We start from the raw sequence: 26,058 nt of genomic DNA on the forward strand, positions 1-26,058 counted from the left end.
ATCAAACATCTTATTATAATGTTGGTTTTGGGTAACCCGACCGATCTCATTTTTTCCCGCCGACCCTAAAACTTTGTTTTTGTTTTTTTGCGAACCATATCCTTTAAGATCGACTTAATTTATAAAAAAAAAAAAAAAAAAAAAAAAAAAAAGCCGACCTACCGACCCTTTCATTTTTTGGGTCACGTTACCGTAAATCAACATATATTTTTGTTTGGCCTAGTATCCAGGCTGTGGGTTTTTGGTTTACTGAATGGCAAGAGGCAGTGGTAACCTGTAACTGCTCTGTTTAAATGCTGATTCTACCTGTTCTGTTTTATTATCCTTGTCTGTATTGTTTTCGGCATTCATTTTATGTTGCGTTTGTCTGAGGACAGGTTTTTAGAAACGGCATTGAATAAAAGAATACTTAATCAGTCAGTCAATCAGTCGATCTTTTTCACCTTTTTCTCAGTTTTTAAAGTTAAAATTAAAGTTCTAATATTTGATAGTTAAGAATGAATGTTTTCCTTTCTCTTCGCCGAAACTGCTGCCTTTAAAACTGATGTGTAGGTTCTATTTTTCTCAAGATGCTCTGGAGTGAGTAAAAATGTTTGTTTTTTTAAATATTTCAACTAATGGGAAGCAACCGCTAAACACCGATCTGGTAACTAAAGTAAACTGAGTTGTCCTTCTTGGCTAGAATACCGTGACTCCCCTCGCTTGGCCAAAAGATGCATGGACAGAAAAACAAAAACCAGAGGATCAAACATGCACAGTAAGATTTTACCGTGACAGCATCCTACTGGTTAGTTATTTTTGTTTGTTCGTTCATGGGCTGAAACTCCCACGGCTTTTGCGTGTATGACCGTCAGTTTTTACCCCGCCATTTTGGCAGCCATACGCCGCTTTCGGAGGAAGCATGCTGGGTATTTTCGTGTTTCTATAACCCACCGAACTCTGACATGGATCATTACAGGATCTTTTTCGTGCGCACTTGGTCTTGTGCTTGCGTGTACACACGGGGGTGTTCGGACACCGAGGAGAGTCTGCACACAAAGCCGTTGACTCTGAGAAATAAATCTCTCGCCGAACGTGGGGACGAACTCACGCTGACAGCGGCCAACTGGATACAAATAGTCCAGCGCGCTACCGACTGAGCTACATCCCCGCCCACTGGTTCGTTATGGTTACGACTGCGACTCAGGAAAAATTGGGTGTTCTTACTTCGCATGTTTTATTGTTCTTATTTTTGTTTTTTAAGGTTGTTGTCATATGTTTTTTGGTTGTTTTAAAAGCAGATGAATCACAATTCCATCCATTGTTTAATGGACTGGGTGGCCGAGTGGTAACGCACTTGTGCTCGGAAGCGAGAGGTTGCGCCGAGTTTGACCCTGGGTCAGGGCGTAAGCAATTTTCTCCCCCCTTTCCTAACCCAGGTGGTGGGTTCAAGTGCTAGTCTTTCGGATGAGACAAAAAAACCGAGGCCCCTTCGTGTACACTACATTGGGGTGTGCACGTTAAAGATCCCACGATTGACAAAAGGGTCTTTTCTGGCAAAATTGTATAGGCATAGATAAAAATGTCCACCAAAATACCCGTGTAACTTGGAATAATAGGCCGTGAAAAGTAGGATATGCGCCGAAATGGCTGCGATCTGTTAGCCGATGTGAATGCGTGATGTATTGTGTAAAAAAAATTCCATCTCACACGCGTACGGCATAAATAAATCCCTGCGCCTTGAATATGTGCGCGATATAAACTGCATAAAAAAAATAAAAAATAAAAAAAATCCCTGCGCTTAGAACTGTACGGAATACGCGCGATATAAGCCTCATATTGATATTGATTGATTGATTGATAATTGTATGGACAATAAATGATCTTATGTCTTATGTCTTATGTCTTATGTCTTGACTGGGAGGATGCGCATATTGTTCAAGTTTTTCTTTACTATCAGTCAACAAACTCTTCCAAATCATACGCCGTGCCTGAAATCGAGTTATGGTTCGTCATGCATTGTGGATAAACACACACTGACACAGCCCTTCTTTCGTCGCGATATAACCTTCGTGGTTGAAAACGACGTTTAAACACCAAATAAAAAAAGAAAGAACAGCCCTTCTTGCCGGTCGGTGTCACGAACTGAAAACTCTGCCTGAACAATCCTTCTCAATGAGGTCAACGCGCATGCGCTTACATGGGGAGATGAATCAGGTCGTGAACAGTCGAGCGGATTGCTCTCCCCTGAAGTGACAAGGCTTCTCATCCAGCCTTACTTATCAACTAACTAACACAAGTCCGAAAACCCCGTTTACTCAGTACTTATGTGAAGTTGGTCGCGTTTAATGAACACACATGTGTTATATAACCAACAACATTGCTCTGTTTTAAACTAGTACTTTTACGCAACCAAGCACGCTCACACACATGCCGCACTCATAGAAGCCGGGATACAACACACTAACTCACACCCACACACACACGCACGCACTCACACACACACACACACACCCATACACACATACAGACACACACACACACACACACACCATCACAACCACAACCATAACATTCATGTGACAAGCCTTGAAGTTCCTTTTGGGTGTCAAAAACCGAAGGCAAGTTTTTTAATTTCATAGGGACAAAAATCACATATTATTTAAGAACACTTGGGGTTTAACAAATGTAAAACTAGCACCCAATAGAAAGGGGCGAACTTTGAGCTCCTACCAACCCAAAAGAACGTGGACGGGAGTTTACTTGGGCAAGGCCCTACACTGAAAAAGTTACTCTGTAAAAATCCGAAAGGTAAGTTGAGGGATCTGGTCTAGGTAAGTAAGATAGGCAGCACTCTGCCAGTCACCCATGGCTTTAATAATCTCGCCTGGGACCCCACAAGAAAGTGCCCAGGTGGCACCACCCCGCCTGAAACTATGGCTAGTCACATCATGAACGACCCTCCATGACGCACTTGAGGCGTTTTGCAAAGGCCTGAGCAGAGAGGGGGAAGGCCTGGGACTTGGCTCCAACAGACCCCACTTTCCGAAACATACTGACAACAGCAGCAACAGGACACAGGGGGTGGGGATCGAGGGCTGGCAGGGTTATTTTTTGCACTCGTTCTTCAAACTTGTTTTTTGACCAGCAAACTAACACAGACAGAGACAAGGGGTCACTGTTTTACAAGAAAAGAGCAAGTGAAGAGCGCTGCTGCGACACGGGCGCAGGTAAAAAGCCAAGTGAGCGGCCCACTGCTGGTCAGTCAAACATACCTGACATCAGCTCACAATTTAAGACAAAAATGCACCATAAAAAGCATGCAGACCGAGAGAGTAATGGTTCAACGCACAGAGAGTAATGGTTCAACACATCCAGAGTAATGGTTCAACACATAGAGAGCAATGGTTCAACACACAAAGAGTAATGGTTCAACATTGCAATGCTTTCTGTGTGTTGAACCATTGCTCTCTGTGTGTTGAACCATTGCTCTCTCTGAGTTGAACCATTGCTCTCTGTGTGTTAAATCATTGCTCTCTGTGTGTTGAACCATTGCTCTCTGTGTGTTGAACCATTGCTCTCTGTGTGTTGAACCATTGCTCTATGTGTGTTGAACCATTGCTCTCTGTGAGTCATTGTTGAACCATTACTCTCTGTGTGTTGAACCCGATTGCTCTCTGTGTGTTGAACCATTGCTATCTGTGTGTTGAACCATTGCTCTCTGTGTGTTGAACCATCGCTATCGGTGTGTTGAACCATTGCTATCTGTGTGTTGAACCATTGCTCTCTGTGAGTTGAACTATTGCTCTCTGTGTGTTGAACTATTGCTCTCTGTGTGTTGAACCATTGCTCTCTGTGTGTTGAACCATTGCTCTCTGTGTGTTGAACCATTGCTCTCTGTTTGTTGAACCATTGCTCTCTCTGAGTTGAACCATTGCTCTCAGTGTGTTGAACCATTGCTCTCAGTGTGTTGAACCATTGCTCTCTGTGAGTCATTGTTGAACCATTACTCTCTGTGTGTTGAACCATTGCTCTCTGTGTGTTGAACCATTGCTCTCTGTGTGTTGAACCATTGCTCTCTGTGTGTTGAACCATTGCTCTCCCTGAGTTGAACAATTGCTCTTTGTGTGTTGAACCATTGCTCTCAGTGTGTTGAACCATTGCTCTCAGTGTGTTGAACCATTGCTCTCAGTGTGTTGAACCATTGCTCTCTGTGTGTTGAACCATTGCTCTCTGTCAAGTTTGTTGAACCATTGCTCTCTGTGTGTTGAACCATTGCTCTCTGTGTGTTGAACCATTGCTCTCAGTGTGTTGAACCATTGCTCTCTGTGTGTTGAACCATTGCTCTCTGTTTGTTGAACCATTGCTCCCTGTGTGTTGAACCATTGCTCTCTCTGAGTTGAACCATTGCTCTCAGTGTGTTGAACCATTGCTCTCAGTGTGTTGAACCATTGCTCTCAGTGTGTTGAACCATTGCTCTCTGTGTGTTGAACCATTGCTCTGTGAACCGTTCTGACTGTGTAGTCGCCATTGTGAGATAAACTGTCCAAGCGGAAGTGACATATTTCGAGGGGGGAAGTAACGACCAAGATTGGCGCATGCGCATTGACCGCAATGAGAAGGATTGTTCAGCAGAGGTTTGAGTTCGTGACCGGCAAGCCCCAACGACAATTGACTCACTAATTTATAATTTATTGCCCTGATTGAGACCACTTTGATGTCACTAACTTCGCGGAGCAAGCTTTCATCTGACAAGAAATGATGTATTGTGAGGTACGTGTTGCTAAACGGCTGTATTGATTTGCCTGTTGCAACACACATCTGATACATGAAATGATGTATTGTGAGGTGTTGCTAAACGGCTGTATTAATTTGCCTCTTGCAACGCACATCTGATACCGGACACGTGCTGGTGTTAATACACGAGTTTACATTGTAGGAGGTTCGTATGTTTAAAGCAAGATTCTACAAAAGTAATATATCCCGTCGGAAAGCCGCGTATGTGCCAAAACGCCTTTTGCTTGTTCAAATGCAAAGACCTCGCATTTCAGTTAAACAAGGCAGAAAAGAAGAAAGGGGGGAAAAAACCCCACTCCGCAATGTTATCTTTGACAAGGCTTTTCGATTTGGACTGGGTGTTTTTTGTTTGATTTTTTGTTTGTTTGTTTGTTTGTTTTCTTGTTTGGAAGTGGCAAATATGCGGAATGACTTACTCGGTTACTATCAAGTTCATCACGACTGAAGAGTCTCATCACATGATCAGGTTGATGAACACTTCGGTTTCTGCAATTGATGTGCTACGTATATAGTACTGCGCAAGCTCCCCCGTCCCCGCACCCCGCCTTGCCACCCCACCCCACAATAATTGCAGTCTATAGCAATGACAGAATCAGTAGCCAAAACAGAGTTCAGTCATAGTTTCTGCACTTCTCATCGACTTTAACAGACTATCGTGATGAAATCAATAACTCCCAGAAACTTGATACAAGCCTCAAGAAGCATCCCTCATGCAGTGCCTTTTTGTCCTCAACTCCATCGTCATTGATAATGGCAGGTAATTGATTGCTGGCTTGGCAGCCACTTTAGTCACTGACACATCATCAGTCATAGGCATAGCGCGGCGTAGTCGGGATTATCGACACTGACTACAGCGGGACTAAAAGCAATCATGATTTTGCGGTCGGGTAGGCAGGGCCGGACTACCGGGGGGGTTATGGGGGTTGCGCAACCCCCCCCCCCCCTAGCCTAAACATGTACCTTACTTATTTAATTTTTTTTATTATTGCTTATTTTATGCCGTTTCATGCAAGGAACGACCATTTTCCTATCTCAGAATATGACCTACCCATCAGCTTCAGGGGGCGAAGCCCCCTGACCCCCACAACGAGGGGGGGGGGGGGTTCTAGGGTTTCCGGACCCCCCCCCCAGCCAAAAAATAAAAATATTGAATGAGGTATGCATTTCTTTATTTTACATTGAGTTTCAATTTTTGGGGTATTAATCAGTGACAAAATCTGCTGCCTGAAACTGGTAATGATCATCCTCAGAATGCACCAGATTGCACCATTTTGCATCCTTTTTTTCAAAATTTTAGGCGCTTCGCGCCGTCGGCTCGGCGCTTCGCGCCTTCACACCCATATCTTCACAATATACTTTTGAAAAAAAACACCCATAAAATGAACTGATCCGCCCCTTCCGCCAGGGGGGACATCCCCCTGGCCCACCACTGGCAACCACCCCCCTCCTCTTCGCCTAGTCCGGTCCTGGTAGGTAAAGCAAAGCCGGTTCAGGGCTGTATCAAGACCTCTGCAAATCAAAGCCGGACCATGAATGACGTTTTTAGTGTGCGATGTCCTTTCATGCTTTTCCACCCATATCCACCTCTGCTCACTATACGCTCTGTGCACTCTTTTGTTGTTGTTGTTGTTGTTTTGTTTTTGTTTTCAAGCCGGCCATAGCGGTCAGGAAAAAAATAAATAAAAATACTTACAATACATAGTCTGGACGCGTTACGCCAGATTTGGCAACCAGCATCTAGTCACTCAGTACAGCCGTGACGCATCCTTTTCCGCCAGTGTGGCCATTAACGAAAACACAGGAAATGAAAAGCAATCTTTGTTAGGTCGGGCGAGCCATACTGATTCAACTCTTTTGATAAACCAAACGGCAATACCAGTAATCACGTTTATAGTTTTTGGTGTCTTACCGGCAACGTCCCTCCTCTTTCCGGCCCCCCCCCCCCCCCCCGGCCCCCTTCCCGCTCCACCCCTCCCCCCTCTTCCTCCACACACTGACACACACACTCACACACACACTGACACACACACACTCTCACACACACATACACTCACACACTGGCACACACACTTACACACACACACACACACACATACTGTCACAGTGACACACTCATGTACACACCGCACCAGCACACAACTTGACGTCCTGAAACACACACACACACACACCGTCAACACACACCGTGACTACACATAAACACACACACACACACACACACAAACTCACGTGCAGCGACACACTCTCACTCAGTCACACCAGGGACCTATATTTTCTAATATAGGTCTATGGTCACACACACACACACACACACACACTGGCACACACGCGCGCGCGCACACACACACTGACGCACGCGCACACACACACACTGCGTACACTGACGGCACACACCGGTGGCACACACACCGCTGTGACACGCACACACACACACACACACACACACACACTGGCACAGTCTAACCCTGTCACACTCTTTCATCGAAGTAAACTGACAAAGCACTCCATCCAGATGGTGACCAAACGACGAACCGAGTCCGGCAACATGGATTAGAAGACTTCAAACGCGGGAAATGTAAACAAAGCCAGCAACGTTCGGTGTAGCGGCGTTAATTAGTCGTGACCTCATTTTTTTTTTAGGTCTGTGCGTGTCATAAGGTACCTCATTCGAGTACAAACTACGGTGACGCCGGTGTGACGTTTTCATCTTTCGCCGTGTTGATACTGATTTCGAGTCTCGGCCTCGTTGATCTAGTATAAACTCGACACTGAACAAAAAAACACCCCCCCCTTCGATAGTACTGATAAGCGACCTTCAGTGTGTACCTTACATTCATGGGGCCAAATTTGTCCAACCAATTTTTTTTTATTTAACTTGAAATTTGATTCATCCTCAAATTTAATGTTTCCCTTCTTACTCAAGGGACGTAACCACTCGGTACACGTTTTCGAAAAAAAAAATTGATTTTGGGGGTGAAATCTATTAAATTTCACCACCAATTTTTTTCACATGCAAGAAACTGACATGCTTTTTGTCCATTAATAATTTCACTTCTTAATTTTACCAGGAAACAACATTTCAGTCGTATATATCGAGGGGGAAATATGTACACAGGCGAAAGATGAAATCGTAACACCGGCACGGCAGGTGCGACTGAGAGCAAATGATCAGCGAGCTCCGCTCAGAATGCACGCGCAATATCTTCATGCTGTTTTGCAACTTGTACACCGACACATTCACACACACACCGACACACACACCCACACATGGCCGGCACACACATACACACACACACACACCGTGGACACACACACACACACACCCACATACTGACACACACACACACACTGACACACACACACTGAAAGACACCGAAAAACAGACATTCGTTGCATTGCGCAGCAGATGAAACCTGTGCTTCAGTCAGACCATATTATGGGGAAATAGAAACATGAACAAAGGCATTAACTCTCGGTGTGGCCGCTCTAATCAGAACTGACCCATATCGAGTGTAATAAAGCAGTGACCTCATTCCACAAGGCACGCGTAGCACGTGCCAAAGGAGCAACTGATCGCCGAGCAGAATGCACGCGCAATATTTTCAAGCGCTCTTGAGATGGAGACAAAAATAGCTGATAGTCACTCGGAGGAGAATGGAGTTCGAGAGAAGCGAGGGAGAGGGAAAGAGGCTGAAGGGAAAGGGGGGGGGGGATGTTTTCTGTACCCAGTCTGTGTGTCTCTAGGAGATAGGAGGGGAAGGGAAGGGAGGGCACAGAGGGAGCTCTAGACGAAAGCTTTTTCGACGCACTCAGCATTTCTCCCGTGCGCTGTCCAGCCTTTTAACCTTGGCCGGCAGTGGCGGGAATAATGGTGAGGTGGCGGGAGATGCGAGTCTCTCAGTGTGTGTTTGAATTGTAAGAGGTACGAAAGAAGCGAAGGAGAAGTGAGGCCCAAAAGAAAGGGTGAACAAGGACAGAGTTAGAAGACTCACACACTCAAAACACAACAAGAGCCTGAGTAAACAAAGGACTGCCGCGCATTTGCATCACAGACTGAGACCTAAACAGAGTGCGCGTGCTGAGCCTGAGCGGAGAATACGTGCGACTGTGTGCGTGCGTCCGTGTGTGGCGTAGGTTCCTGCGCAGGAGAGAAGGTTAGATATTCCACCGTGGCGGCGGTGACGGGGTTTAGAGTGTGGAATGTGTTGCATAGAAGCGGCGGCGGTCTGAAAATTAGTTTAGCATCAGTGTGTGCGTAGTAGACTGAGAGTGAAAGAGGAGGGGCGGGTTTGTTCTCTGCCCTCGTTGTGTAGTGTTGCTGCTGTTGGTGTACTTTGGTCATCGACTGCCCAAAATACGCCGCGTTGGCGCTGTTACCTCCCTCGTCTGTTTTGGGGGACGCTGCGACCGCCAACACTGTCGTTGAGTCACTGTGATGCCGCGACTGGGGTGAGTGCACTCACATTTCTTGGCTTTATCTTGGAAGGTGAATCTGTGGGATTATGTTGTTGATTTGTTTTCATTATTGTGCATGTGTATGGGGGGGGGTGGGGTGGGAGGGGGATGAGATTGGGGAATGTTGAGGCACTGACGGTACACACACACACACACGCGCACGCACGCACGCATGCACACACACATACACGCACGCACACGCATGCACGCACACACACACACACTGGCACACGGCACACTGGCACACACACACACACGCTGACACACACCCACACACACACTCCGGCACACACACACACACACCGTGCCGGGCTGACACACACACACACACACACAGACTTACGTGTCAAAAGCTAACAACTAGCCTAAACAGTACACCAAAGTCGGTATGGTTTCATCAGTGGAGTCTTTACTATGCAGGATGTCAAGACCCAGGGCTGGGTTCTCTCCTGTATAAACGTTCATGTTCATCAAAGGTGTTTGCATCAAACTGCGTGGCCGGCCGGGACAGGCCAATGGAAGTATGGTACCCAATCTACTGTAGAACAGTGGAACAACCCTTTTAAGTCCTCCAAAAATCTGCGAAAATCGGGTCTTAAAAAAGAGGGAGTCTTAAAATAGGCGTACATTTACAAAGGCTATGAACAGAAAGTCTGAGAAAACAAGGTCTTAACAAGTCGCTTAAGGCGAAAATACAATATTTAGTCAAGTAGCTGTCGAACTCACAGAATGAAACTGAACGCAATGCCATTTTTCAGCAAGACCGTATACTCGTAGCATCGTCAGTCCACCGCTCATGGCAAAGGCAGTGAAATTGACAAGAAGAGCGGGGTAGTAGTTGCGCTAAGAAGGTTAGCACGCTTTTCTGTACCTCTCTTTGTTTTAACTTTCTGAGCGTGTTTTTAATCCAAACATATCATATCTATATGTTTTTGGAATCAGGAACCGACAAGGAATAAGATGAAAGTGTTTTTAAATTGATTTCGACAATTTAATTTTGATAATTATTTTTATATATTTAATTTTCAGAGCTTGTTTTTAATCCGAATATAACATATTTATATGTTTTTGGAATCAGCAAATGATGGAGAATAAGATAAACGTAAATTTGGATCGTTTTATAAATTTCTATTTTTTTTTTTACAATTTTCAGATTTTTAATGACCAAAGTCATTAATTAATTTTTAAGCCACCAAGCTGAAATGCAATACCGAAGTCCGGGCTTCGTCAAAGATTACTTGACCAAAATTTCAACCAATTTGGTTGAAAAATGAGGGCGTGACAGTGCCGCCTCAACTTTCACGAAAAGCCGGATATGACGTCATCAAAGACATTTATCAAAAAAATGAAAAAAACGTTCGGGGATTTCATACCCAGGAACTCTCATGTCAAATTTCATAAAGATCGGTCCAGTAGTTTAGTCTGAATCGCTCTACACACACACACAGACACACACACACACGCACACACACACGCACGCACATACACCAGATGCTCCCCAGCATGTCGTAAGAGGCGACTAACGGATTCTGTTTCTCCTTTTACCCTTGTTAAGTGTTTCTTGTATAGAATATAGTCAATGTTTTTAAAGATTTTAGTCAAGCAGTATGTAAGAAATGTTAAGTCCTTTGTACTGGAAACTTGCATTCTCCCAGTAAGGTCATATATTGTACTACGTTGCAAGCCCCTGGAGCAATTTTTTGAATAGTGCTTTTGTGAACAAGAAACAATTAACAAGTGGCTCTATCCCATCCCCCCCCCCCCCTTTCCCCGTCGCGATATAACCCTTCGTGGTTGAAAACGACGTTAAACACCAAATAAAGAAAGAATAAAGAAAGTAATTGGCTATTCGGGACCGATAGATTGGAGCGGAGAGAAAAGAGAAAAGATCATTTACAGAATGATGTATTGAGGTGTGTTCTGTTGAAGATAAGCAGGAGAAGGGAAGATCGAAGAGAAGACTCGGTAGCGAAGAACAGAGACAGAGACAGAGATGAGATTAAGTGAAGCGGGAGAGACAAAAGAGGGCAGACAGACGAGAGACCAAAGATTAGGGACTTGAAGCGTGTAAGCAAAGCAGGTCCCTAATTTGCCACATCTCACATTGAGTAATCAATTTGATTCATTAAAGATCGAGGGTAATGGAGAAGGGGACGAAAGAGGGGAAGACGGTAGGGGTCGTTGGCTTGGTAGAAAACACCACTACGCCCTATCTCCCAACCCTCCCCCATTACCGCCCCTCATCCCCAACCCCAACCCCAACCCTCAACTCATCCTTCCCCGGGTTGACATATAGCTCTATTCAAACAAGGCTAAATCACATACACCGCCCTCCTACCTGAACTTAAGTTCCCCATTCTGATATATTATTTTAGCAAGTTATATTTAATATTCTTATTTGGCTAATAATTAATTTTTTTTTATGTTTCTAGTTACGTATTTATTTACTTATTCAGCCAGTTCTTTATTACATTATTTTGGCATTATCCAAAAGTCTGAAAAATATTTTACATAAATAAAAAGCAAATAAGCCTACAAAACCGCTCCACTCCAACTATATTTCGCGTACACCATGGCAACAACCCCAACAAAATCTTTACTTGCATCCCCATTTTGAAATATCGCAACAACATACTTCCAGATCTATAACACGATCATATGTGTTCTCTGTTTGCATGTCTGTCCAGTGTCCTGTCCCCCCATAAAGCATATCAACTCTACCTGTCCCAAGATAGGCCAATTGGTTCTAAGAGGACGTTAAAAGTAATTATCATCACCGGGTTGACACTGGCAGCATCTTTTTCTTTAAAAACCACACAGTTTGATTCACAGAAAGAGCATAACTAAGGTAAACGTTGTGGGGAAGACGGTAGGGGTCTACACCATCTCAACTAACTACCCTCAACTATGCCACCCCTCTTTCCCCCACACCTCCCCAGCCCCGGGTTGAAAGAAGCAGCGTATATTTGTGACGGGATCGATAGGCAGTCAGAGGCTGCGTCGTGGCTGGTGTCATCTGTGGCGTGGCTGGCAATGGTGGGGTGGCTGGTGGGAACGCCCGGCTAATCGGGTGAGTTGTCACGTCTCCCGTACAGAATAGAACAAAAAGAGAATATATACAAGTGTCGTTTCTCTCTGTGTCTCTGTCGGTGTGTGTGTGTCTCTCTCTCTCTCTCTCTCTCTCTCTCTCTCTCTCTCTCTCTCTCTCTCTCTCTCTCTCTCTCTCTCTCTCTGTCTCTCTCTCTAAGTCTATAACCGTGCCTGTCTCTCACTTACTCTTGTTGCACATGCTCTGTTTTATTCTTCTTTTTCTTCTTTGTTCATGGGTAGAGGTCAAAATCAAAAGTCAGTTAATTGACACAGCGTTATCTTCTATGTTTTACAGTCTCTGAATTTACAATAAACAGAGAAAAACTCAAAACCTTAATATGATTATCGACAACAACCAAACATCAATGAAACTATGAATTTCATTTAAATCCTGTAAGAATGTGTGTGTTGTGACACTATATGTGGTTTCAATGTTGTTTTAGTTTCAGGCCGACAGATTTAGTAAATGTGTTAATATCGCTTCACGCAACTTGTTTTTCTCTCTTCCTTTCACGCATCATTCTTGAATGAATTTCGATAACTCCAATGGGATCGATGGCTACTGGAACAAATGCTTTAGGGCTCCGCTTACAACCGGGCGAAGCCAAGTCCGGACTGTTAGTTAAATAAGAAAAGAATGCTGGCTTCTTCACAAAGACGATATAATTATACTGACTTCTTTGCACTAATGAAACTTACGTCACATGTTGCTGTTTTTGGTCGCGGCCAAAGGATGTCATGATTTGAAAGAGCCTAATAGGATCCACAACATGTCACTCGATCAGGTGCTGGACCCTCAGACTAGTGGGTTGAAATTACATGCATTTTAGCGGCATCCGTCTCTTTTATTTCCTTTACTTGCGGGTTTTTGACCATTGATTTATTCCCGCGTTCAACTCTGGTTGCTGTGCCTCTCTTGATTTATTTTTGTCATGTAAAATGTTAACAGGGAGCTATTTCGGGAGTTTCGAAATAAGATTTCGCAAGTGTAGAAAATCGATGAATCAGCCGGAGACGCGTGACTTCTCCCCCCCCCCCTCCCTCCTTCTCACCCACCCTACAACCACCCCCGCCTCCACCCCTCTGGTATAAACTGAAAAGACCACTAGATTCAATGCTGATCGATTCCTTTGAGCGTTTGTTTCTCTGAACTTTTCAGACTTGCAATTTTTGGTGGTGGGTGGGGTGTTGCAGGTAGCTTTGTTTCCTCCTTGGGGATGAAGCTACCAGGGGAAGGGATTGTGTTGGAGGTGCGGGTAGAGGGGTAGCCCTCCCGGTGCTCCCCCTTGGACCTCCCTAGTCTAGGACCCTGGGTCTTCGCGAGGTGGCCATTGTGGCGTAATCCCTCCGGACTAGCATAACGTTTCCCTATCCCAAGACCGACCGTGCGTGGTCTATGACCACACCCTCTACGAGGTGACCCTATCAACTAGGCAGCGAAAGCCCCTAGGCGAAACACGGCGGATCTAGAGGAGAGAACCTCGATAAAAAAAATTGAGCTGCCATGAAGACGGAGCATGTTGGCTGAGGACAGCGGGCAGACCTTCTGTGCCGACACCCATCTACAGGAGAAAACCAGGCATGCACGCATCAAACCCAACATGGCCATACAAAAACGGTGGTGGGTTTCCAAAGGTTGAAATCGTTTAAAATGCATTTGGAATTGCACTGAAATATCAAAATTGAAAATGTATATTGAAAATGATGATGAAAGTGGTCAGAAAGTCAGACCAAAGCAAAAACTTTCTTCTCGCAAATTTGTTTCTTCAGATTGGCATTCCTGCTCGTGTAAACGGTGTTGTAAACCATCACATGGAGGTCTGTCTACTCTGTAAACCATCACATGCAGGTCTGTCTACCCTGTAAACCATCACATGGAGGTCTGTCTGCTCTGTAAACCATCACTTGGAGGTCTGTCTACTCTGTAAACCATCACATGCAGGTCTGTCCACCCTGTAAACCATCACATGCAGGTCTGTCTACTCTGTAAACCATCACATGCAGGTCTGTCTACTCTGTAAACCATCACATGCAGGTCTGTCTACTCTGTAAACCATCACATGCAGGTCTGTCTACTCTGTAAACCATCACATGCAGGTCTGTCTACCCTGTAAACCATCACATGGAGGTCTGTCTACTCTGTAAACCATCACATCGGGTGTTGACAGGGAGCCAGTGCAAGGAGCGAAGTAGGGGGGTGATGTGGTCTCGCTTCGTCTTCCTCAGCGTCAGCCTGGCAGCAGCGTTCTGGACTCGTTGTAGGCCATGAATGGATGAGGCGGGGAGGCCAGCCAGAAGGGAGTTGCAGTAGTCCAGACGACTGAAGATGAGGGAGACAACCAGCTTGACACAGGCGTCGTGGGTGAGGTAGCGACGGATGGAGGCGATGCGTCGTAGGTGGAAAAAGCAGGTCTTGATGATGAAGGAGATGTGTGTCTGCATGGAGAGAGTGGAGTCGAGAAAGACGCCAAGGCTCTTGACAGCAGGGGAGAATGGAACAGTCGCGTCATCTAGCTGGAGGTCGGTCACAGGGAGGGAAGCAATCTTCTGTCGTGTTCCAACGAGAAGGGCCTCCGTCTTCTGACTGTTCAGCTTCAACTTGTTCTCAGTTATCCAGTTCTTGATGTCAGTGAAACAACTGGAGATGGATCCCAGGAGATGGTCAACGTCCTCCGGCTTGGCGCTGTTCTGGAGCTGCGTGTCATCGGCAAAGGAGTTGTAGTTCAAGCCGTGGCGTTCGATGACGAGGGAGAGGGGTTGGGTGTACATGGTGAAAAGGACAGGGCCGAGGACAAACCATTGTGGGAAGCCGAAGCGGACAGGGACAGGCTGAGAAGAGAACGAATCAGTGGTGACAGTCTGAGAGCGGTTCTGGAGGTAGTTCCGGAACAAAGAGAGGGCGGTGTCGTGAATGCCGAACGTGGAACTGAGGCGATCGACGAGTAGCTGATGGTCGATCGTGTCGAAGGCCGCGGAAAGGTCCAGCAGCACAAGGGCAGAGACGAGACCGCTATCTGTTGCGTTCAGATGGTCCGTGGTGGTTCGCAGGAGCGCCGTCTCGGTGCTGTGGTGGTACGCTGACTGGTACACTGGCATCAGCGAGTTCCGAGACAGGTGGGCGCTCAACTGCTCCAGGATGATACGCTCCAGAAGCTTGGAGAGGAAGGGCATGTTGGACACATGACGGTAGTTCTTCAACTCGTTGACGTCAAGGCCGGGCTTCTTGATGAGTGGGCGGACAACGGCAGACTTGAAGCAGTCGGGAACGACGCCTGTGGCCAGGGAGATGTTGATGATATCTGTGATAGACGGCAGGAGCTTGTCCAGACACTTGGTGAAGAGGAAGCCTGGCAGGGGGTCTAGCTCGCAGGTCTTGATGGCCGTCTTGGTGATGAGTCGCTTGACGTGGTTTTGAGTGACAGGCTGAAAGCACGTGAGGGGGGAGCCGGAGAAGGAGGGGGAGGGTGGGGACGGGACGAAGGGCTGCTGATCGAGTGTTCTCCGAAGCTTGTCAATCTAGTCCTTGAAGACTCCGAGAATAACTCCGGGATATCTTGTGGTGGGTGAGCAGTGGGTAAGGGGGCAGCGGGGAAGGAGCCCAGGCGTTGGCGATGCGGTCGTGGAAGTGCTCGACCTTGGCAGCAGTGATGGCTTGCGTGACTCGAAGCAGCGCATCCCTGAGAATCTGCCGGTGAACCTCCAGGCCAGAGTGTCGCCATGCACGCTCCGCTCGCCGTCTCTCGATCTTGGCGGCTGTGATGTCCTCAGAGAACCAGGGAGCCGGCTGTCGCTCAGAGACTGCGCATAGGGTGGGGCGTGTTTGTCGAGGAGCTGGCGCAGAGTCAATCTGAAGAAATAGGCGGGGTCAGAGGACGGGTCTTGCTGGGCAAGCAGCAGGGCAGCTTCGTCTCCAAAAGCATCTGTCTCAATGTCTCGTAGCTTGCGACGTGTGACCATCTTCCGCTTCTGTGCTGGCTTGGTGATGTTGACGACGAAGTTGATGGCAGTGTGGTCGGAGACAAGGTGGTCGTTGGCGACGAGGCTGGAGACCAGATTGTCCGAGGGTCGAGTGACAATCCAATCCAGGATGTGGCCACGGGAGTGGGAGGGAAAAGGAACGACCTGGTCCACACTGTAGCTGTCCAACAGCGCACGGGCCCGCTTGGTGTCAGCGTTGGCAGGGCAGTCCCAGTGGATGTTAAAGTCACCGAGGACGATGGCGCTGTGGGACGTCACGTTGTAGTGGTCGAGGGCTTGGGAGAACTCGTCGAAGAAAGTAGAGTCCTTCAATTCAGCTTGTTCTTTGTGTTAGGGGGAGGGCGATATATACACAGGAAGGTGAGAGTCGGTGGTGGTGGCGACCGTCATCTCCACGGCTTCGAAGGTGGTGTGCGGGAAGGGGAGGCTGTCCGAGAAGGACGCTGCAGCATGCATGTGGTCCTTGTAGACGACGGCGATGCCACCACCACGCCCAGCCGGGCGGGGGAAGGAGACTGTCTTGTACCCTCGTTCGGCATTCACGACACCGCCCTCTCTTGGTTCCGGAACTACCTCCAGAACCGCTCTCAGACTGTCACCACTGATTCGTTCTCTTCTCAGCCTGTCCCTGTCCGCTTCGGCGTCCCACAAGGGTCTGTCCTCGGCCCTGTCCTTTTCACCCTGTAAACCCCTCTCCCTGGTAATCAAACGCCACGGCTTGAACTACAACTCCTTTGCCGATGACACGCAGCTCCAGAACAGCGCCAAGCCGGAGGACGTTGACCATCTCCTGGGATCCATCTCCAGTTGTTTCACTGACATCAAGAACTGGATGACTGAGAACAAGTTGAAGCTGAACAGTGAGAAGACAGAGGCCCTTCTCGTTGGAACACGACAGAAGATTGCTTCCCTCACTGTGACCGACCTCCAGCTGGATGACGCGACTGTTCCATTCTCCCCTGCTGTCAAGAGCCTTGGCGTCTTTCTCGACTCCACTCTCTCCCTGCAGACACACATCTCCTTCATCATCAAGACCTGCTTTTTCCACCTACGACGCATCGCCTGCATCCGTCGCTACCTCACCCACGACGCCTGTGTCAAGCTGGTTGTCTCCCTCATCTTCAGTCGTCTGGACTACTGCAACTCCCTTCTGGCTGGCCTCCCCGCCTCATCCATTCATGGCCTACAACGAGTCCAGAACGCTGCTGCCAGGCTGACGTTGAGGAAGACGAAGCGAGACCACATCACCCCCCTACTTCGCTCCTTGCACTGGCTCCCTGTCAACACCCGAATCTCCTACAAACTGTCCACTCTGGTCTACAAGTGTCTCAACGACTCTGCTCCCGAGTACCTTCAATCCTCCCTGGACCTGTACACCCAGCCCTCCGACCGTCCCCTTTGTTCTGCTGCTGACCCACTCCGCCTTCACATCCCTCGCTCGAAACTCGCATCTGCTGGTCAGCGTGCATTTTCCTCCGCGGGCCCCTCCGTCTGGAACTCCCTGCCGCTTGAGCTTCGCCAGAGCCCCTCTCTTGACGCGTTCAAGAGTATGTTGAAGACTCAGTTCTTCCCGTAGCTGGCTGCGACTTTCATGTTCGACAGTGATGTGTTGTGCCCCAAAAGACATTCTTGTGCTGTGCTCTGTGAGAGGTGTTTTCTTTGTGTTTGATATTATTTTGTTTGGACCTAGCTATTGATGTGTACATTGTTGTTAAACAGTTGTTTGTTGTATGTTTATCAGGGTTTGCTAGTGTGTGATAGGGTTTGTGTCCGTCTGTAGATGTTAGTTTCTTTGTTAGTCCTGTGTTGACAACTCTTCAACACGCGCTTAGAACTGTACCCACGGAATACGCGCTATATAAGCTTCATATTGATTGATTGATTGATACCCTGCGGGGGTCAGCTGCTTGATCTGGGGTCATCACCAGGTCGCAGCCACGTCTCGGTGATGAACAGGGCGTCTAACTTGTTTTCTATAATGTAGTCTGATCAGATCTGCTTTGCCTTCTGGATTCACTGACTGGGAGTTGGGGAGGGAGAGGTGTAGGGTGTTTTTGGAATGAGTGGGTGGATGCTGATGTGGGGTGGGCGGGTGCTGGGGAGGGGTTGTGGGAGAACGGGGAGGGGTGGGGAGGTGAGGGAGAGGGGTGATGGGAGGATGGGGAGGGGTGGTGAGAGAATGGGGAGGGGTGGTGGGAGAATAGGGATGGATAGAAGGAAGCAGGGAAAGGGTGGGGGGATGCTGGGGAGGGGTAGTGGTACATTGGGTGGGGGTGGTGGGCATGAGAGAAGTGGAGGTAGGAGAAGGGTTGAGGGCAGCAAGTCGGGCAGGGGAGGATAAGTAAGGCTTTTTGCGTTATCGATTGTAGGATACGGCTAATAATTCATGTATTGTGATAAAAGAGGAAAGACGGGAAGGAGAATAAAATATGGATAACATTATTTTGTTTTTCTTTGATATGGAATGAGACTGCATTTATCGATTCCGCCTGCGACGTTTTGTTTATAATGGGTTTTTTTCCCAAATCAAATTGCAGTTCTTGGCTTTTTGGCATGTAGGCATGGTTTTTGATTAGTGATCAATTTGTATTTCATTCCCAGATAAAGCGGTTTATGCATGGAGTTATCGATTTTGATTTATCTTTTTTAGTTTTTTTGCATTGCTCTTTTAATTTCTCTTTGCGTTTTGATTCTTAATCACTTTTTACCCAGAATTTGACGTGTAATGCTGAATTAATGAGTGCCTTCAACTGCTTCTTTATAACAGAATAGAGACATAGTGCTTGCTGCCGCGCGAGCCCGAATTGTTTTTACCTCTTTCTCTTTGCAGCGCTGGCCACAAAACCCTTCCGCGCGGAGGTGTTCCCAGACACCTCGTACGTAGGGTGATACACCCTTTTTTCATTAGATCCCCTCGTCTTTGGGCGTGTAATTTTATAAAGAACTATATATACTTCCAGAGCTGTGTGGTTTGCAGCCTCCAGTGAGGGAGGTGGGGGTGGTGGGGGACGGCAGAAGGTAGGTTACACTGTTCGTGTTTAATTCTGCATGGTTGCAGCACTAAGCTCGGTAAATAGGTATTTACTTAAAGAGCTGAGACGGTGGGTTTCAGCCTCAATGTTGGGGGAGGGGGAGGAGGTGGGGGCTGTGGGGGAGGGAAGAGAGATGGGAGGAACAAGCGGGATGGGGTTAGGGGGGAAAAGATAGATTACACTGGTTCGTGATAATCCTGAGTGGTCGCAGCCATAACAAAAACGTGCAGCTGTCTACCAGGCTGCGTTTCACCTCAGTGTGCATAGCTTCAGGTTTCAGCCCAAGGGAACGACGTGGACGAATGCAGTCTTATTTCCTTTATGCAGATATTCCTTGTCGCCCGCAACCAGTGTCATGACATAGTTCCATCGCTGTCAAGCAATCACTGAAAGTGAGGGTCGTTCGTTCTTTATCGTCACAAGAGTGACACAAAGCAAACTCAGTCATGCAACTACCCCACGTTATCTTTCTTTGTTGTTGGCTTTGTTGTTTATATCTGCTACGCTAGATATACCCTCTGGGTGACATTCACGATGCAATCTTATCTTCAGAAAATGATAGTCTATGTCGGTTGAGCTGATTGTGTTTAAAGTTCAGTGCTGTACAGAAGTAGGCCTAACTCAAAACGAACGTTCTTCTTAAAGCTGTTGTTTTTTTAAATATTGAACTGCGAGCGAAAGCGAGCTGTTCACTATTTGAAAAAGCAACGAGTGTAAATCTAGTACGACACAGCATATAATCTTGGAGTGATTCAAATACAGTTCCTTTACTTTGCTTGTTTGTTGTAATTGTACGTTTCACGGCTATCACGTGGCGCGAATGTCAAGCAAGGAGCATCAATCAATCAATCAATCAATGAGTCTTATATCGCGCATATTCCGTGGGTACAGTTCTAGGCGCTCTGCAGTGATGCCGTGTGAGATGAAATTTTATACGGCCAGTAGATTGCAGCCATTGCGGCGCATATTTACCTTTCACGGCCTATTATTCCAAGTCACACGGGTATAGGTAGACAATTATTAACTGTGCCTAAGCAATTTTGCCAGGAAAGACCCTTTTGTCAATCGTGGGATCTTTAACGTGCACACCCAATGTAGTGTACACGGGGGGGAGGGTTCGGACACCGAAGAGAGTCTGCACACAAAGTTGACTCTGAAATAAATTTCCGCCGAACCTGGGATCGAACTCACGCTGACAGCGGCCAACTGAATACAAATCCAGCGCGCTACCAACTGAGCTATATCCCCACCCCAAGCATGGGGGCGAAACACACGTCCTACGTATTCCGTGAAACGTGTTTACGAAATAAGAGGGAATTGCGAAGGTAATATTTTCCAAAGACTGAATGAAAAATAATTTGCTCGGCTGAAGAGAGCGGAGCATAGTTACTTGCTCGAACGTCAAGCGTGGAGTGACGTGTTCTTGTGCGCGCGCGCTGTATACATCGGTGCAAGATACTGTACAGTGTCGGTGTCACGATTTCATCTTTCGCCTGTGTACATATTTCCCCTTCGACATTATACTCAAGACTGAAATGTTGTTTCCTGGTAAAATTAAGAAGTGAAATTATTTATGGACGAAAAGCATGTCAGTTTCTTGCATGTGAAGAAAATTGGTGGTAAAATTTAATAGATTTCACCCCCAAAATCGAATTCTTCGAAAACGTGTACTGAGTGGTTACGTCCCTTGAGTAAGAAGGAAAACATTTTAGGATGAATCAAATTTCTAAGTTAAATAAAACAAATTGGTTGGACAAATTTGGCCCCATGAATGTAAGGTACACAAGGTCGCTCATCAGTACTGTCGAAGGGTGTTTTTTTGTTCAGTGTAGAGTTTATACTAGATCAACGAGGCCGAGAAGCGAAATATCAACACGGCGAAAGATGAAAACGTCACAGCGGCACCCCCCCCCCCCCCTCCCCTCTTTTTTTCTGTACTCACCCACTCCACCCCAACCCCCGTATAGTCATAGATATATCACAGCTTTAAATACTCGTCGCCAGCGTGACTACTTGGCTGTTTCAACTAGTTGGAAAAAAGCATCTGCATGACATTCACGCAAGCAATCTTATCTCCACAGAGCTATTCTGTCCCTTGAGCCAGTTGTGTCATTACAGTTAGAGCCCAGTGCGGCTGTATAGTTTCATCGCTCAACAGTGGTGTTGAACAGCAGTAACTCAATAATCGTTCTTCTTCGTGCTGGTCCCCAGCGTGACTAATACGCTGAAGCATAGACAATTTATCCTGCTGGTTGAATACATGTATAATTATCTACCGCTTGATCTGCCGTGACTACTACGCTGTAGGAACTGCTGGTTGAATATACTACTGCTTGATCTGCAGGACACACACCAACATATTGACGGTCAGCGTCCCCTTTTTGTAGGGGTTGTTTTCGTAAATTCGCTGTGCATATTTCCTTAGAAATATTTTTTCTGGGCTGAAATTCAGTGCTTCGATTCGTCATCCTTTTCTTGTATTGCTGTAAGACTTCGTAATTCTATAATTGACTTGTGTGTGCAACGCTCTATAGTTTGTCCGTGTTAGTGTCTGTAATTATGCCATTGGTGCTTGACTCTCAAGTGCCCGCTCCGGTCACGAGAGTACAGTACAGTCACCACTGTAACACAATAATGTTGGCATAGTATTGTTGTAGCAAAGTTCTTGCGTGAAAGGAACTAAATAGTTCTTATTTGCATTTGTGTTTTTGTGTGTGTTTCTGTTTATGCTTCATGTCTCTATGATTATGAAAGCGTATAAAGTCAGTCCGGTTGATTTCTATAATGAAAGGGCATTATCACTTCTGTTGCGCCCTAATCAGGCATAGCACGACTATTGATGTGAGAGTTGGCGGTTAAATCTGTGTAAGGAGAGAAATTACCGTCAAATAAGATAGCTGTCTTTCCTTCTCATCTGATGCTCGAAATCGCACAAAAATAGAAGTTGTAATCGCCCAGGCTATAATTACATGGGTTCGTGTGAAGGACAATGGGTGATTATTTCTGACTGCTTGTGCAAAGGATGATTTTGCTGATTGAGGATAATGTGTGGCTGTTCCTGCTCGTGTTTCGCGAAGGTAGGCTTTTCTATTGTTTCAAAGGTAAAGGTTGCGGTCGAGTTAAGGGGAAAGGGGCACGTTTATGAGTTACCGAACAACAGGTAGGATATTGGAAGTGGGTGTGTGTGTGTGTGTGTGTGTGTGTGTGTGTGTGTGTGTGTGTGTGTGTGAGTGAGTGAGTGAGGTGTGTGTGAGTGAGTGAGTGAGAGAGAAAGAGAGGGGGAGGGAGGGAGGTAATGAGAGAGATGGGGGGGGGGGGGGGGGTCCAAATAAGAATATAGTTGTCACGTCCTATGGCTGCCAATGTGACAATAGACTAATCAGGACGAGAGGGAAGAGGATAGAGGGCGAACATGTGAGGGTTGCTGGAAGCGTGTGGGTTCAAATATATGTGGATGAAATAGGACTAATTAGTTAATGGCTGTCTCCTGTCCTGTTGCATTCTTTCGATAAGGCGAATAGCGTGGACACGCCAGAAACACACACACACACACACGCACGGCCACACGTGGAGCATCACATAGTTCACACACGAAGCACCACAACACACGCATATTCTGTGAGCGCGCGCACCCACGCACGTACACACGCACACCTACATAATTGAACAGCACATAGGCCTACACATCTCTTTTCCCTGCTTCCGACAAACCTTGTTGATCTTGCATGTGTGTGACAGTGTTTTCATGTGTGACAGGGCGACCAGTCACCAATATAGAGTAAAGCTATTGTCATTGTCCAGTTTAGTCTTTGTTGCCGATCAGTTTGTGTCTTGTGTACGTTTTGCCGATCGCTAAGCCTCCAATATTTCAAAATAACATGATACAACTTAGTGTACAAGTCAGCCTAATTAAAATTTGCTCTAGATTTATCTGTTTCAGGTTGATGAGAGCATTATTTGAAGCACACCGAGAAACTAAAGAAGCTTATCAAAAACAGAGTGAAAATAAGTGAAATTATCAACTTCCACGAAAAGAAGACTTTTTGTTGCATTTTTTTTTAAATCTCGAGGGCTAGTTATAGGTTATTTCCAGCAAGCTTCTTAATGAATTAATGAAAATAGCCTTTAGCTTTTATTTTTTTCGATTTGTTGAAGGTGGTCCATATTAGGAGACTCGCACATACTTTGAGATTTTGCTATTATTTTTTGTTTGCAGTAGAAACTCGGGGTCAACACTGCTAAAATGTAACAAATACGGGTTTAGCTGTCATATATATAGCAATTTTTGTGTGATAAAAGCTTTGGCTGTGGACAGAAACGAGTCCGTTTTAAGCGGCAAATTTAGAGTGAACACTGCCAAAAGTGAAAAAAAGAGAAAAAGCCTAACGGTTTTGAGATTTCTGTTTCTGCAACTGTTTTGACATGTGCAAGTTATCCAGAGAGGGTGAATACAGCGAATAAAACTTTTTTGAGCGCTCTAGCGCCGTTAGTTTGTCAGAACAGAAGGTGGTCCGTATTAGGAGCCGGTCCATATTAGGAGCCCTTCCCCTACTGGCCAACCAGGTAGAACTCAGGTCAAAAATGAGTTACTTCCCTTCGGGTCTCATTTCTATCCCTGACAGGATGCCTTGGTTTTCCTTGTCTGGCGAGGAAATCGGTTTTTTTTATTTATTTTTTTTAATTTTTTTTTTACATATTTAGATCTTTTCGTAATGTGTTATGGATGTAAGCAGATTCGCGACGGTCGATAATGATTTTTCATGGTGTTGTGTAATTTTTAAATTACAAAGGATTTGATATGTAAGACAGTTTCAAGCGAGCTATTTTTCGCAGCTGACCCTATTTACTGTGCAAACAACTCTAAATATGGCAAAAGTGTCACGTGATAATCAACCGTTTGGTTTCGGCGCTCGCTGGAGCAGACGATTTTTTCTGTAGCCTAGTGATGCAACCATATGTTACCGTCTCCTTCCGGCAGCAGTCCCAAAATTTCGACTTGTTTTGACCTTAGAACGATGTCTTTATCATAACTGTGAAGAACAGAACGGAGATCACTGTCGAAGTCGGCCAATCTGCAATCATTTTCGTCTCGCGAACACTGCTCGCGAACAACAAATGGGAGATAACTCTGTATTCTTGTTTTGATAGATTCGCGTAGGACTTTAGCGTCCGGTCAGAGAGATAACTGGCGATAGCCGTGGAGCGATGATTATCAGAATGGTGCGTGTGGTTATGTCTGATGCGCTCAGATCAAAGCCTCATTAAGAGGGTGTTAGAATGTCGCTTTCCTCTTTCATTCAGCCGTGTGTGTTTGTAAGATTGTGATTTGTTTAATTTAACCAATGAAACACGGAACCTGCTTAGAGTGTCGTGGTTACGGGTGGTTACTAAGATGTTGATTGGTTGTTTGAAATGATTTCTGATGCCCTAGCTAAAGTTGAATTATGTGTGTACATGTTAGAGTGTGAGAGTGAACTGTCTTTGAGAACTTCGGAAGAGCGTGGACGTATTTTGTTGTGTGCTCCACTAACTCAGGAGATGTAGTCAACTTTGTATAATTGTGGTTTGTAGCCACCGGCTTCGGTCGGGTAGGCGAAGATGCATTTGGAAGAGTAAACAGGAATAAAGTTTGCCATGCCAGTATTCTGCTGTTGTCACAATGTCATCTGTTGTGGGCGTAATGGAGTGAGAAGTTGTGACCGTGAGAGAAAGTCCAGAGAGAGTCCGTAACACATCAGCGAAGCAAAAGATCTTGTTTTCCGAACCCTTTCACACATGTGTGAGTAGGGCACACAGAGAGACAGACAGACAGACAGACAGACAAAGAGACAGGCAGACAGGCTGGCAGACATAGCCAGAGAGAGAGAGAGAGAGAGAGAGAGAGAGAGAGAGAGAGAGAGAGAGAGAGAGAGAGAGAGAGAGAGAGAGAGAGAGAGAGAGAGAGAGAGAGAGAGAGAGAAGCAGGCAGGTAAACAGAGCCAAGAGGCAGACAGACAGGCAGACAGACAGGCATGCAAGTAGACAGATAGTCAGAAAAGGGAAGAGAGACAGATTGATAACGAGAGAGGGAGAGAGTGTGTGTGTGTGTGTTTTGTGCACGTGCGCACCTATAGCTCTTCGTTTTGCGTGCCTACTCGCATATTTCCCGCTTGACAACATCCTTCATCATCTTCCTTCAATGATGTCAATACAACACAGCAAAGCTTTCCCCATCTCAGGAAGCGGCAAGCGATCAAAACACACTTTCACCACAATAACTACCCCCACAGTAACCCCAACAGTTTGGCGCGTGTGGCAAAACATGACATGGCCTAAGGTCGGCGCGTGACAAATGCCGTGACAGGCAGGATTACTTGAATCGATATAGGGATGGGCTGGAGAAATAATTATATGAAAACGATCCCAGTCTCCCGTCTAATATCCTGTTTCTTCTTTCGCAGCCTTGTGGTGGCTGCTCGAACAGCTCGCTTCTGTATGATGCCTGTTTCGGACTGATTTGCTGCTCGTGTCTCTATCCGGGTGCTATTTTTACATTTGGTTAAGTTTTGACAAAAATGTTTTCAGATAGACTAGGTTATGGCGTATGTATGTGTGTTTATGTGTGCGTGCACAGTGATTTATACTACAAAAAGACCCGATAGATGTTTATGAAACTTTGCTTGTGACTTCTTCCAGATTATATCCCAAAAATTGGTTTTCTTCAGTATCTTTTGTATTTTATGCATGT

General features: G+C 46.2%; 1 protein-coding gene across 1 annotated transcript in view; it reads left to right on the plus strand.

Moving 5' to 3' along the window:
- The first annotated feature begins 8,951 nt into the window (after positions 1–8,951).
- Positions 8,952–26,058, plus strand: part of LOC138979408 (uncharacterized) — a 58,562-nt gene continuing 41,455 nt past the window's right edge. The window contains exon 1 of the mRNA XM_070352138.1: positions 8,952–9,225. The gene's annotated coding sequence lies outside the window, so the exon portion shown is untranslated. The remainder of the gene's footprint in view (positions 9,226–26,058) is intronic.

The sequence above is a fragment of the Littorina saxatilis genome, linkage group LG1, assembly GCF_037325665.1.
Source record: "Littorina saxatilis isolate snail1 linkage group LG1, US_GU_Lsax_2.0, whole genome shotgun sequence".
In the NCBI taxonomy this organism is placed as follows: Eukaryota; Metazoa; Mollusca; class Gastropoda; order Littorinimorpha; family Littorinidae; genus Littorina; species Littorina saxatilis.